The 14704-nt window shown below is 40.9% G+C and overlaps 1 long non-coding RNA gene and 1 pseudogene across 1 annotated transcript in view; both read right to left on the bottom strand.

Moving 5' to 3' along the window:
- Positions 1-13515, bottom strand: part of LOC137763886 (uncharacterized) — a 50521-nt gene extending 37006 nt beyond the window's left edge. Inside the window, exon 1 of the long non-coding RNA XR_011073858.1 lies at positions 13354-13515. This is a non-coding gene — a long non-coding RNA (uncharacterized lncRNA). The remainder of the gene's footprint in view (positions 1-13353) is intronic.
- Positions 1733-3473, bottom strand: LOC137763884 (14-3-3 protein zeta/delta pseudogene; annotated as a pseudogene).
- Positions 13516-14704: the final 1189 nt, after the last annotated feature.

Genomic DNA, 14704 nt, shown 5'->3' with positions numbered 1-14704 from the left:
AGCCTATGGGGATGGCTGAGTGATAGCCATGTCCCACAAGAGAACTGGCCTGTGGGCCAACTTTGGCACAGGTGCCAGCACTGGGGAGTCTTGATCCTCAGCTGAGCCCTGCAATAACGTGTCAGGGGGGTCCACGTAGTACAGACCGCCTGGATGCAAGTGATCAGTTTTTAGCTGTGTGACTTGGGACAGTTGCTTAACCTCACTGTAGCTCAGTTTGCTCATGTGTAAAGTAGTGATGATAATAGTACCTGACCCATACGTTATTGCGAGGATTAAGTGAATATACGTGTGTGTGTGTGTGTGTGTGTGTGTGTGTATGAATTTATACACAAACATACATGAACAGGTCTGGCACATAACTGTATAAATTAGCTTCAGCCTTCACTTGCTACCCAACACCTCTGTGTTGAAGTAGACAGATAAATGACACTCTATGTGGTCACTGAGGGAAATTTAAAATATCTTGTTATATTTTTCATATAATCTGAGAAATACTTTGCACTGTATATGTCCTTTGGAAGAAGTTGGAGACCAGCATATCGATAAGTCCCTTTCTGGTTTTAAAATATTTATTATTAAACTGAAAAAGCCTTGAGCAGTATGTGACAATGCACAAGAATTCATAGTCTTCCTATAAAAGTCTGATTCTCCTGCCCCTAAGTGTTTCAGAGACAGTGAAAGGGAAAGATCTAGCTTAGGAGAACTGTTTTGTCAAGTAAAAATGGTCTCAAAAGTGTTTACAATTCTCACTTGATTATTCTTACTGCTGAAAAACAGTGGAAATGATTATGAGGACTTTAAATAAAACTTTCATTTTATGCAAAGGAAATGGTACAAGCTACACACTAAATTGTTCTCTAGTTTCTGAATTAATTCAAGTAAAGTAAGGAAGCATCCAAGATAAGGCTGAAACACACCCTTCCCACTGGTGATCTGCCACCCCCGATAAAAAACTGTAATTGAAGCCAATCCTGGGCAAAGCAAGGTCCCGGCAAAATGCTCCATGTCTTTCTACAAATATTCACAGCAGGGTTGTACCAAGACATTTCTGCACTGTAGTGCTTTCTTGGTCACTAAGTATTTCTCTCTCTCTCTCTCTCTTTCTCTCCCCATTTGTCTCTCTGTCTCTGTCTCTCACTCTCTGTGTCTCTCTGTCTCTGTCTCTCTCCCTCTCAAACACACACAGAGTCAGTCACAGTGATGGTTTGGAGTGAAGATAAGAAAGAGAAGACTGAACAGCTTTTCATACAGTTGACATGCAGAGTCCTGCTGTAAGTACCTAGATACCCAGCAGTAACCAGTTCTCCCCACCATCCCTCCCTGGCCAGTTTCCAGACATGAAGGAAACAACCCCTTCAAAAGATTATGTCGAAGACAGCCACAAAAAGAAAGGGAGGGAGGGAGGGAGGGAGAGAGGGAGGAAGGGAGGGAGGGAAGGTGGGAGGGAGGAAGGAAGGAAGGAAGGAAGGGAGGGAGGGAGGAAGCTACAACGTCCACCCAATCCTGCACATTCCAGAATTCTTCAGAGTACAGTTGACCCTTGAACAACACAGGTTTGAAATGCATGGGCCCACTTATATACGGATTTTTTAAAATAGTAAATACTGCAGTATAACACGATCCATAGTTGGTTCAAACCACAGATCCAGAACCGCTGATACAGAGGAAGTGGACACATATAAGGAGCACCGACTTTAAGTCATACATAGACTTTTTCTTTTTTGAAAAGTCCATTCATAAAACTTTTATTCCACTTACATGAACTTAATACACGTGTTCTTAACAATTATGCTTGGATTGTTCATGAAAATCTCATAAGACATTAAACAAAGCTAGCCATCATCTCAAGTTATTTCCCTGTTAACTATTTTTACAGCACATGCATGTTAGGCAAGTATCAAAAACAAACAAACAAAAAAAAACAAAAACCTAAAAAATGTTAAATACATGGGTTTTTTGTTTTACTGCTGCGCTTGATATACATGAAGTAATGAATATCAAGCAATTCATTTTTACTGCATCTTTAGTTGTACATTTGTTCTTAGGTTGCCTAAAACATTTAAATACAAATAAAATGAGTGTAGCAAAAATAATGAAAGCAAACAGCAGGTAACTTTACAAATAATGGAATGTGAACCGTTTCTGCCCTTATCCAGAGTAAATTGGGTCACAACTAAAGGAACACTTCTGTAGCTGTAGTTAGTGGTGTGCACATTGAGACTGAGTATTCCACAGGTAACACATGGTTTAACATGTAATATCCATGGGATATCTCTTTCTACTATAGCCTTGTAAGTGCTCCAAACCTTAAAGTACCCACAGCTACACCTGTGACTGGAACCAATTATCCCTTTTATTCCCCACCAGGACAAACAAATACGTAGGCAGTTTTCTTTGCTTAGACATGGAAGCAGTTTTAACACTGGCCCTTGTGAAGCCACAATGTACCGAAAGTACTATGCCAAACATTTATAACTTGCATAAAACTTCCACATCCCCATATTGGCCACCTCACGATGAAAACAGATAACTCCCTAAATGTTAACTGGCTCTACTCCCCTAATATTAAACATAAAAACCACATGGGAAATATAGAAATTCAAATAGAAGTAACACAAACCTGTCATAAATCGTAAACAAAAAACTATTTGTGGGACAGCATGGATGACAAATGGTCTACTGTGTCAATTTTAGAATGAGGCAGACGAAAGTTGGAAGGCCGGTTAATTTTCCTCTCCTTCTCCTGCTTCAGCTTCATCTCCTTGCGTATCCGATGTCCACAATGTCAAGGTGTCTCTCAGTAACTGCATTATTAGTGTGCTGTCTTTGTATGACTCTTCACTTAATGTATCAAGTTCAGCAATGGCTTCATCAAATGCTGTCTTTGCAAGAGAGCAGGTTTTCTCAGGGGAGTTCAGAATCTCATAATAGAACACAGAGGAGTTAAGGGCCAGACCCAGTCTGATAGGATGTGTTGGTTGCATCTCCTTTTTGCTGATTTCAAAAGCATCTTGGTATGCTTGCTGTGACTGATCCACAGTCCCGTTCTAATCACCTGCAGCAACCTCAGCCAAATAACGGTAGTAGTCTCCTTTCATTTTCAAATAGAAGACTTTGCTCTCTGCTTGTGAGGCACTGGGGATCAAGAACTTTTCCAAAAGAGACAGTACATCATTGCAGATATCTCTTAGCTCGGTCTCAATTTTCTCTGTCTTCTCCAGCCATCTGCTGTTTTTTCTCAGCACCTTTCGTCTTTTTCTCAGTACTTGAGACGACCCTCCAAGATGACCTTCGGGCTCCTACAACATTTTTATAAGCAACTGAGAGAAGATTCCTCTCCTCATTGGATACTTCAGCTCCTTGCTCAGTTACAGACTTCATGCGGGCTGCCATGTCATCATCTCGCTCAGCCTGCTCGGCCAGTTTGGCCTTCTGCACCGCTCATTTTTATCCATGACTGGGTGTTCTGGCGGGCGCTTCCGGGCCGCCTCGGCTCGCAGCCCAGTGCCCGGACCCGGCCTTCCCGCCGCGCCGCCGTCCGGGTCGGGGAGAGCTGGGTGCCGCTGCCGCAGCGCGGGGCGCCGCTGCCGCAGCGCGGGGCGCGGAGGCTGCGCCGAGGAGCGGGCGGGAGAGGCAGCCATACATAGACTTTTGATTCCACCAGGAGGGTCCCCCAATTCCACCAGCCCCCTCCCGCCATTGTTGAAGGGTCAACTGTAGCATTTAACGAACCCCGGAAATTTCCAACTACTAAAATTCTTCTGGTAGTGCTACCCAGATGCATATGACTGTTGCATTTTAAGCTAGACTGGGGAGAATACTTGAAGAATCCTAAATTCTAGCTCCCCTAATAATGTCCTTTGTCTATCATCCAAATTTGCCCTATGTCAGAAAGCCATTGCTTTGGCTGCTATTCAGCAGCCTATGTAAAATGAGTCCCGGTGCTTAGTCCAGTTCCAGACAACTGATGTCCAGGTCACATATCACCCGTACTGGGGACAGCTCTGGACTCAGAGTGTCCCCCTGAGGCTTAGTAGGTGACAAGATAGGCCAGAACAAGGAGACCCAGAACCCCACAAATAGACAGAGCCCAGGAGGAAAGCTGGTGATGGAGAAGGGTCCCAAGAGGGACGACTGGTCTGGGCAATTCAATATCTTGTTACAACAGAGTAATTGAAAGCACTGTTGGACTAGAGGAATGACTGTGTATGTGTCTGCAGGGGTCGGGGGAAGAGCAGGGCATTAGAGTCTGACAGGAGGGGACTTTTAAAAGCTGATACTTTCCCAGCCCACAGAAGAAGATCTAGGGTCCCAGGCAGCACACCAAGCCAGGGAGGGGACCATCTGAGGCTTGGTCATGGGAATGGCAAAAAACTAGTCACCAGTCATAGTGAAGTGAGCCACATCAGATCCTTTCAAGAATTAGTGATGCTAGGGACTTCCCTGGTGGTCCAGTGGTTAAGACTCTGCTTCCACTGCAGCGGGCGCGGGTTCGATCCCTGTTCAGGGAACTAAGATCCCTCATGCCTCAGTGCAGCCAAAAAAAAAAGAAAAAAGAAAAAAATAGTGACGGTATGGATAAACACATAAAACTATATATGGGAGAAAACTCTAGTTTAGAAATTATAAGATTAGGTATCTAGTCTCATGTTTTCCCCTTACAAATTACGTGACCTTCAACAAATCACTTGACCTCTCTCAGCCTAGGTTAGCAGCTTTAAAGACAATAACCATCACACCTATTACACAAGGTTGCAAGGATCTGATGAAAGGACAGATGTGAAAGCAGTTTATAAACCACGGTGCTCTAGACCTGTGACACAGCTTCTTTCCTCCTTTGCCGCATATCCAAGGGATGCTCTGGACTTGCAAGAGGAACAGTGGCTGACAGTGTTAGGACTTTCACCGTGATAGGAAGTGGGGAAGCACCTGGGCTGGGAAAGCATCAGAATCTGTGCAGCTCTTAAAAGCCTCCTCCTGCCAGACTCCAGTGTCCTGCTGCACCCCCACCCCGACAAACACACACTGAGAGTCATTCCTCTAGTCCAACAGTATTTTCAATTACTCTATTGTCAACAAAATATTTGACGACTCTACTGTAGTTGAAACTGGAGGCGTGGAGACCGGCCCAAAGATGTGCTTTCCTTGGCCTGCTGTTTCGCCTACAGAGGGTACATCTGCTCCCTCCCCCACAAAAATGAGATATATGCTCTAGTTTTTATATTTAAAAATCACAAAATTCCCATAAAAAATTTAGGTTTCTAGCTTCTCTTGAAAAACCAAAAGATCTAGCAACACTGGGTCCAAATTCCCACGAGGCAACACAAACTTTACGGAGCACAAGAATCACAGGAAGAGATCATTAAAACATAGGCTGCAAGACCCCATCCTCAGAGTTTCTGATTCCTTAGGTCTGGGATAGGACCGAAAAAACAGCATTTCTAACAAGTTTCAGGTGATTTTGATGCTGCTGGTCCGGAAACCATACTTTGAGAACCACTGTGCTAGATCCTTGCACGGGCTGTCCCTGTTCAATAGGGATGCACACTCCAGCTTAACATAGCCCACACCACATCCTATGGTCAGTGACACAAGTATCTGTTGTCAACTATCATGCTTACTCTCTTGTTTCTCTTACACATGCAAAGTCACTTAACTAACTTAATATGCCTGACCTCTTAAGCATTTGAGTTACTAGCAACCTCTGCTACTTGAGGGCAAGAAACCTGCCTTATACACCTCCTTCTCCCTCTCCAACCCCTGTCTCTTTGCCTCTCTCAAACATACACACTCACCATCCTACACAGTGTCTTACACATAGCGCTCAACTGTGTTAGTTGATTTGAGTACCTGCATAAAGTCTGAATCCTTCAAGGCCTGAGCTTGAAGGACAGCAAGACTTTTAAGCTAGGAACTTGTTTAGGCCTCCTTCCCTTTGTCTATTGGATCCTGATGAAAGAGCAGGTCAATGCTGCCTCAAATGTGGAGGTGGGAGACAAAGAACAAAGATCATTACACAGGATGAAGCATAAGTTCTCCTGAGACCCACTTCTCCTTTTTTAGCTTCTCAGAATCAGTACTCAGCCCCAAATCCTCTAAAATTAGTTATCATTCAGGAATACTATCAGTTGAGTGATTCAACCAACTTCCTTCGCTAAGTGGTTTCATGATCATCAGCTTGAGGGCAGGGGAAGAGGCCTGGGTGATAAATCTAGATTCCCTCTAACTTTCTTTTCTATGAGCCCATTGATGACGACTTGGAACAAATTCTGGTACACATTTTGAAATCCATCAAAATGCAGGCCAGACTCCTCCCTAGTGTCTACCCCCAACCCACATATGCTCTGTCTTGTAGCCTTGGCCCTAAGCCATGGTTTGTGTAAAATGGCCTCAAATTTAATTTTCACTAAGAGTTTAAATGTTTCTCTCTTCAATAATGAAATATGGGCAGTTCATTCTAGAGAGCTGTAAAGAGTGCCAGTCTTTAAGGCCAAGAAATTTTATCCTTCTTTTACAAGCTGACAGCAAATGAAAACAGTTTGTTTCGCCAAAAGGGATACCAAGGTAATTTGTGAAGACCTGACCTCATTAAAATATTCTTGAAATGTGACCAAAAAGGAAGAAACATCTAAATAAACTGTTGGAGGCCTATCCTATGTCAAAAAGTGGCCTCAAAGCAGTATTATTATCACGTCCATTTTATGAAAAAGGGCCCTGAGGCTTATAACAACCTCCCCAGAATTATACAGCTGTAATCAAAGACAGAATCGAACTCACTCTCAAGCCCACAACTTCCCCATTACCAATTTACCTTCACCATCCATAAGTCTTATACCAAGGGCACATCTTCCCTCTAATCTGCCTCTAAAAAGCTTAAGAACTCAGAGGCTAAAGATGGCCCAAAACTCAAAACATAAAATAGAAGACCCCATGGTAATTGCTTCTTAAAACTAGAAGAGAGAAACAAAATGAGCACACAGTGAATCAGAGCAAAGATATGCAAACGCATTTTTATAAGTGACAAATGACTCCCAGGCCAGAAAGGCTTTGCTTGAACGTAATAACAAATCTCAAGAAAACAGATCCCTCAGAAGGAGATTGCGAGGTAGCAGCAAAGGTATAAGAGTCTGAGAAAAGTCATCAAAGCCCATCAAGCAGCCTCCAAGGACAGTCCTGGCTGGCTGGTCCAATCCTTAATAAAGAAAGATGCCCAAAACCTGTCAATTTCAAGAAGCCCAAAAGCCATGACGGGAAAGACCAATAGATCTGAGCACATACAAATTAAATTAAAGGATGCCTTTAAAAAGTCAAAAGGTGAATGAACACAGAAGATGAGGAAATATTTGAACACATGTCAGAAAAAGGGTTAATATTACTACTACTATAAACATGCTCCCTCCCCCCAAAAAATGATCAAGGACAAACAATCCAACAGAAAAAATGAACAAGAGAGGAAATGAATAGACAAATCATGGAACAGGAAATGCAAATATCTCAAAAACACACAGAAAAATTCTCAACTGCACCTGTAGTCAGGAAACATGCAAATCAAAACAAAGGTGCACTGTTTCTACTGACCAAAGTGCCAAAAAAACCCCCAAAACCTAAAAATGTCAGTATCATTAGAACTAGTGAGGGTATAGGGAAACAGATACTGTCCCATGATTCTTGAGGATATGAAAATGCTACACAATCCTTGGAACATTATTTGGCCACGTACTGATTTAAAAATAAGTATGACCTCTGACCTCAAATCCTGCTTTGGAGAATTACATATTGAGGCATTTTAAGTGGCAAAAAACAACCTCAACATGCATCAACAGAGGAATAATTGAATAAATTCTGGACCTCCATATAAATATTGTAGTTATTGAAAAGAACAAAAATAGCATTATTTGGAAGATAGCAAAAGGCAGTGGACTTGAGAGCCATATTGCCCAAATTCAAATTGCTGCTCCCATTAACTGTGCAACCTTGGGCAAATTAGTCACATCTCAGTTGCCTGTCTATCCACTGGGGATCACAGTACCTACCTTGTATGGTAGTTGTGGGGTAAATGAGATAAAGCATAGCGCCTGGCATCCAGCAAATACTGGATATTCTGTTGGGGGAGTGGGGAAGAACTGTACAAATTGTATAGCATAGATATATTTTAGTTAAAGGTGTATATATGTTTTAAAGCATACTATGTATGTGTGTGTGGTGGTGAGAGGAAAGGAGATGGTTTTAACTCTTCCTTTGCATGTCTCTGTGTTGCAAGGAACATGTATTGCCTTTATAGGTTGGAAGACTAATCCAGTAACACTTTTTGAAAGTGGCCTGGTGAGAGTGCTAGCAGGAGTGGGGACTATGAAAGCATAATTAAAGATCGGGAAGTGAGTCTGGAAGCTGGGAAGTTTGGTGGGTCTGCAGCACAGAGTGCGCTGTGGAGGCAGCAGGTATAAGGCTGGGGGTGGTAAAGGAAGGACTGCGTGTTCTTGGAGGAGGAGCGTGGACTTTCTCCAGATATTCCAGTTCTTTGGAAGAAAGGAATACAAAGTATTGGCTGTACTAGGGCAGTCTGAAAGATGTACTCTGCCCCTTCACCAAAACAAAAACTTTCAGTAGCTCCCTTTTATAGGGATAAAGTCCAGACCTACTTAGGTCTGTGAGTCTGACAGCCAGGCTTCTCATTCCACCTTGCCCCAACCTTACTGAACTACTTGCAGTTCTTAGAAGGTTCTGCTCTCTCCAGCTTCCAGACCTTTGCTCAGGCTGCAGCTTCTGCCAGCAGTACCCCCATACCTTTCCTTGCTCTGCCTGGCTAACTCTTCAGAGTTCAGCTCAAATAATCCTATCTCCTGGGAAGCTCACCTTGATCCCCCAAGGCTCAGTTTCCCTTCTAGGTCCTCCTACATCACCCTGGCATGAACCTAAAGAGAGAACTTTTGACATTGATCTGTAATTGTTAGTTTACTGTCTGCCTCTCCAACTAAACTGCTGGTGCTTAATAGTATTCCTTGTTGATTCTTCAGTACCTGGCACAGAACACAGAACAAAGTCAGAAATCTATAAATATTTGTTAAATAAACAAATGTATTGAAACATACAAGCCATCTAACTCTTTCTCCTTTTTTGTATTCCATGTTTTCCCAAAAAGTTTCTCACTTAATGCCCTATCCTATGTGTGCTAGCCCATAGGCAGAAAATCCACAGCAGATCACATTACTACAAGTCTGGGTCCATGTGACAGTTATATTGCTCACTGAAAACTAATAAAATGGTATAGGGATTTTACAATCTTATACTTTCGTTAACGTAAGTTCTGCCCTGGAGGAAAAAACCTCCACGTGCTGGCAAAAGCTGACATCTGAGCATTTAAAACAAAAGGGCCACAACTCTGAACTATGGTAAATTACTAAGGTAAAGTCCTCTTGGGAGGCCTTCTCTGGCTACATCTGGACCTTGAGTCATTCACTCATTCAGCAAACATGTAATAAACCCCCACTAAATGGCAACCTTCATTCCAAGCACTGAGGATATAGCAGGGAACAAGACAGACGAGCCCTACCCACCATGGAGTCACATTCTAGTGGGGGTTAGCAGAGGCACAAATAATAAACATGTGAAAAATAAGAGAGTTTCAGGCAGTACTAAATACTGTGAAAACAATTAATCAGGATAGGAAATGATTAAAGTTGGGGAGAAGGGGTGACAGCTCTTTAGATGTGTGGTCAGGTTAAAAGGCTTCTCTGAGGGATGGACATTTGAGCTGCGACCTAAGTAATGAGAATGAATCAGCCATGAGAAAATCTGGGAGCAGAGAATTCCAGGCTGGAAAAAGAGCAAATGCAAAATCTCAAAGGTAGGAATGAGCTTGGTGCATTCAAAGAAAGATAGAAAACCAATTTGGCTAAAGCATAATGAACAAGGAATGTGAGTTAAGAGCAATCAGAGGGTAGACGTACAACAGATCATAAAGGCCATGATGAGGAGCTTGGATTTTATTCTAATTGCAAGGGAAAGACATTAGGGAAGTATAGGCAGGGAAGTGATAGTCTGATTTATATTGTTAAATGGCTAATGATTGAGAATGAATTCTAGGAAGGCAAGAGTGGAAACCCAGGAGCCAGACAAGAGGCTATTGTCATGGTCTAAATGAGAGCTGCTGATGGCTTGTACCAGGATGGTAGCAGTAGACATAGTGAGAATTGGTCCGTCAAATTTGGGATAATATTTTGGAGGTAGGATCAACAGGACTTGATCTTCGATTGGATGTTGCAGGCAAGAGAAAAAAGAAGAATCAAAGTTGTGATCTTTTGGTTCTTCTCATCAGAAATTCCTGCACCTGCTTGCCAATAAAAATCTGTGTTCTCCTGGAGAACCTCCTTGCAGTAACCATAACAAAGTCAAAGCCAGTCAAAATTTCTGCTAGTGTATGACAATATTTGAATTATGCATGCCAATTTATGACAGAGGATTCAAGAACAGTTTATTCTTCATTAAACTGAAGCTTTAAGCTCCTGATTTTTTTTTTTTTTGCAATCTAAAAAGCAGCTCATTTTCTAAAGACCCAAGTTGCTTACAAAACAAAGATTTGTGTCCCTTTAAAAAGTGCCATTTCCTTGAAATATTAGAGATCTATAAGCTCAGAGCTTCTATCACAGTTATCACATCTTTATTTTGCTTTATAATCTTATTGTCTCATATAAGGGCCATATTTTATATCATTGTTTTATGAATGTTAAAAGGCTTAGCAGGCCAAGTAACTTACAGTACAGGAAGAAACAGAATGGCAAGCCTGATCTCCTTAGAATCAACCCCTTAATGTATTCATTCACCTTCTATGAAACTCTGGCAACAATGTGTCTTGAAGAACTAGCTGTTTAAGGCTATAGAGCAATTCTCTTTCTCCTGAACTTAACTCTTCTGATGTTTCATATATTGCCCAGTAACAGTCCTTTAGAAAATAACATTTTGAAAACAAATTACACTCATTACTATGTACAAATCTATGAAATATACACAAAATATTATTAGAAAAAAACCAGGTAGGATTGAATGTAATTTCATGGCTAAAAAAACATAGCAAAATTCACAGTAGTATTTGTTGTGTTAATATGCACAGCACTGTTAAGGACTGAGAACGTTTAGGGGACTCAGTAAACCACATCCCTCTTCCTACCAAGTTGTGAGCCAACTGAAAAACAGGAAAAAAAAGTAGACAGCTGAGAACTGTCGCTCTTCCTGATAAAGCTGACGCTGGAGGCGAGATGGCGCCAGTGGGCCTCCCAACACTGAACCCTAGGACAAGGCAGACTTACCACTGGGTTGCTGACTGGCAGAATGGGATGATAGAAACTCTCCCCTCCACCTACTCCAAAGACTTGTCCCTGTAAATTTTGCAGCATAAAGGAACAGACTAGGATTCATGATTCCAGATGGCAGCCTGGCCCCAAGGGCCCCAAGACTGGCCAAAGGGCTGAGCTTTCTCACGCAGCTTCTCACTATGTAGTATCTTACTCAATGGGGAAGAGGAAAGGCTGGCCCAAGACACCAGGAATGTTAATAAAACCCCCTGCAACTTACACCACATTCCCCACATAATTTTATTCTCTTAACCTAGTAATCTCCAAACTGGAATAAACCTACCCTGGGATTCTACTTTCCAAGAGGAATACAAGCACAGATAATTTTAAGGAAATCAATTCCATTTATTCAACTTTCACCTGCTCTTTCCTAAAATTGAGCTGTCTAAAATATGACTGAGGTTGAGATTTCACAACAATTCAATTTTTCCAATTCTATTTTAAAATCAGTCTTTTCTGAGACAGGCATCCTCTCACCCATCCCAGATATTACTATGACAATTTGCTCCCATGTGCAAAAAGCCTCTAAGGCACCATACAAAGGAACAATTCTAAATATTGACGGCAATATTTAATTTAATCAATGTATTATAAGTAGCAGGAGGATTTCCTGGCTTTCCTATCTTAAATATATTTCTATTAAGAGAAAAGCATGGTACTAGAAATTAGGTATTTTGGTCTGTGTGGGGGTGTTCTGAGTTCAGATAATTGTAGGGCAAAGTGGCAAGAGTTACAATCATTTTTGTCTAACGCCATTTCCTCTTCCATTTCCTGATGGTGTCAAACAATACTGTTGAGATAGCAAAAAGAAATACTGAAGGAGGTTGAGCCCTATTTCATGTGGGTAACAAACCCACAGCAAAGTTTCATGCTCCAGATATCTCTCTCAGAATTCAAAAATGGAAGATATGTAGAAAACATTCTGGGAAATACCAGTTACAAGGCACATCTGCTCAGTAATGAGAGAGAACTTGGTGCCATCCTCCTGTGTCTCAGCTGCATATTTCAGATGATTTCAAGGAAAAGGATGTTAAAAAAATTCCAAATTTCCTTCCAACAGATCAATGTTACATGTAAAAGGAACATATATCAGAGATACGTTAATGTTTTGTAGTGCTTTTTGAACAATTATTCAGACTCATGGGAGAAAATATTTTCACTAGTTTTTACCTGAAGATTATTGAATATAGTAAGTCTATATTCGTTTTCTTACCCAAACACTTCTGCTTATTATTATTTGTTAACCATTTCTCACCTCATTATTCATTCCTATCTTTTATGTAATAAACTTAGATTTAGATATATAATTTTCTATTGTAAATAATGCATTGAACATCATTTATTCATCTTTTGTAAGCCCTGCACCTAATAGTCCCCCAACATGTTTTCTTATTGTGTCCTAGCAGAAAATTACATTCATGAACTAACTGGAGAGGAGGACCTTCATCCATTTCATTAAGAGACATATTTCCAGTAAAATTTTAGTTCTCTTTAGCAATTATTTGGAAAAATTTATAATGTACTTAAGATTAATTATGTATTACTACTAATAATTGTAATAATAACTCAATCCAAAAGAAATTTTTGGCATTTAGAACCTTTTGGTGGTAGAAATTTTTTTAAATTATAAACAATTTTTTGACTGCCAAAAAGAATGATAGGGTAAGCAATAAAATACATTTGAGCATAAAATATATTTTTAAGACTTCTGTGGGGAAGTAGAATAAAAACACAAATTCAAAGAGAAATAAAGAGTAATGTAAAATTTCTGTAAATATGGATGATGGTGAGTATTCAATTTCTATGGGATTTAATTTCACTAAATGCATTTTTAAGTGATATAACCCTTTTATACTTTAAAATATTCATATTTAGATTATACCAGAAATTACATCTTTTGCAACTAAGGACAAAAAAATTTTACATGTGAACCTAAAAATTATTTTGGGTGGTATGTCAGTAAAAATGTATGAAGACCATTGCTTTAACCCTTTCAGCTTACCCGCTGAGATCACCTTAGGACATGGTTATCCCCCTTGGGTGAGAAGTCAGCAGTCAGTTAGGGTAGTCCTGCTCCCATCTTCATAAGGCCACTTCAATACTGATTTCACCTCCTTTGTGGAATCTCGTGGGGCCACTGGTAAAGGGTAGGTTTTGTTCCCAGAATGCCCTGAATGGGTCAGAACAATACATCAATTAAATCAGCTCCCATGCTATTCTGTACACAAGGCTATAATTCACAACCTGTTCTATTGCCACCTCAAATTATGTCCCACTACCTTGTTCAACATTATCAGAAGTTCTAAAAGAAGATCAAATGATAACATAAAAATACTCTAAACATTAAGAGCCGAAAAGACATCCTCAATCTGATTATGACCTTTCCAGTATGAATTTTCCAGCAAGAAATGAAAAGTTCAGACATTACATTATCTTGTTCTTCTGAATTATAGCCCAAAGTAATCAGTACCGACTTCATGTTAAAGTCCAAAATTATTAACTTCCAACTTGTTAACACTCTTGCGCTTGTGAATTAAAGTTCAAACAACAGGTTTTTTCACTCCTTGGCAGTGAGCTTAGCTCCCAAGCCTGAAGCTCCCCTTCCCCCAGAGCGCCTATCCTCTTAAGCTTACCCCAAGCCTCCCTTGTCCTGGGCAGGCCCACCCGCCGGCATGGGCAGACCCCTGTGAAACTTATGGTATGAAGCAGCAGAGCAGAAAGCATACTTTCTGTGGGCGGCCTGGCTCCCATGAGAAAGGAGAGAGGAAGAAGGTGGGCTGCACACGCCAAACTTACACATCAGGAAACATGTTAGAAGCGCTGGAATGAGGTATCGAGTGTTATGTTAGTGGCACCCCCTCCATACTTTAAGAAACATCTGATGTGGGAAAGAAGTGTTTTCCCCTAAAATAGAGAAATAGAACAGAATTACAAAAAACAGTGTATCTTATTTAAGAAATATTTATTGAGCTCAAATTTCTAAGCTACGTTTGCTGAGAGATTCCTAAGTGAACCAGAGCTGGATGCTGCCTAACAACCAACCACTAACATTTGTAACATAGTCATATATGTCAGTGCCATATATTCTAGGTTTCTGTTACAGCAGTGCCCTACTTCCAGTACCGATTTTTGTATTAGTATAGATCAGGCTTTATTTGCTACCAAACAACCACAAATATCTCAGTGACTCAGAACAGCAGAAATGTATTTCTCACTCATACAACCATGTGTATTAGCTAAGGACTCTTCTCCACTTTGTCCTGACCCTAGGACCCTGGCTGATAGAAGCAGCCACCAGGGGGAACATTGTCGGGGTGGTAGATTAAATAAGGCCACAAATTCTTTATCACTCT

Source organism: Eschrichtius robustus, chromosome 4 (assembly GCF_028021215.1).
Source record: "Eschrichtius robustus isolate mEscRob2 chromosome 4, mEscRob2.pri, whole genome shotgun sequence".
In the NCBI taxonomy this organism is placed as follows: Eukaryota; Metazoa; Chordata; class Mammalia; order Artiodactyla; family Eschrichtiidae; genus Eschrichtius; species Eschrichtius robustus.
The sequence above is the reverse complement of the archived record's forward strand: the minus strand, read 5'-3'. Positions and strand labels throughout refer to the sequence as shown.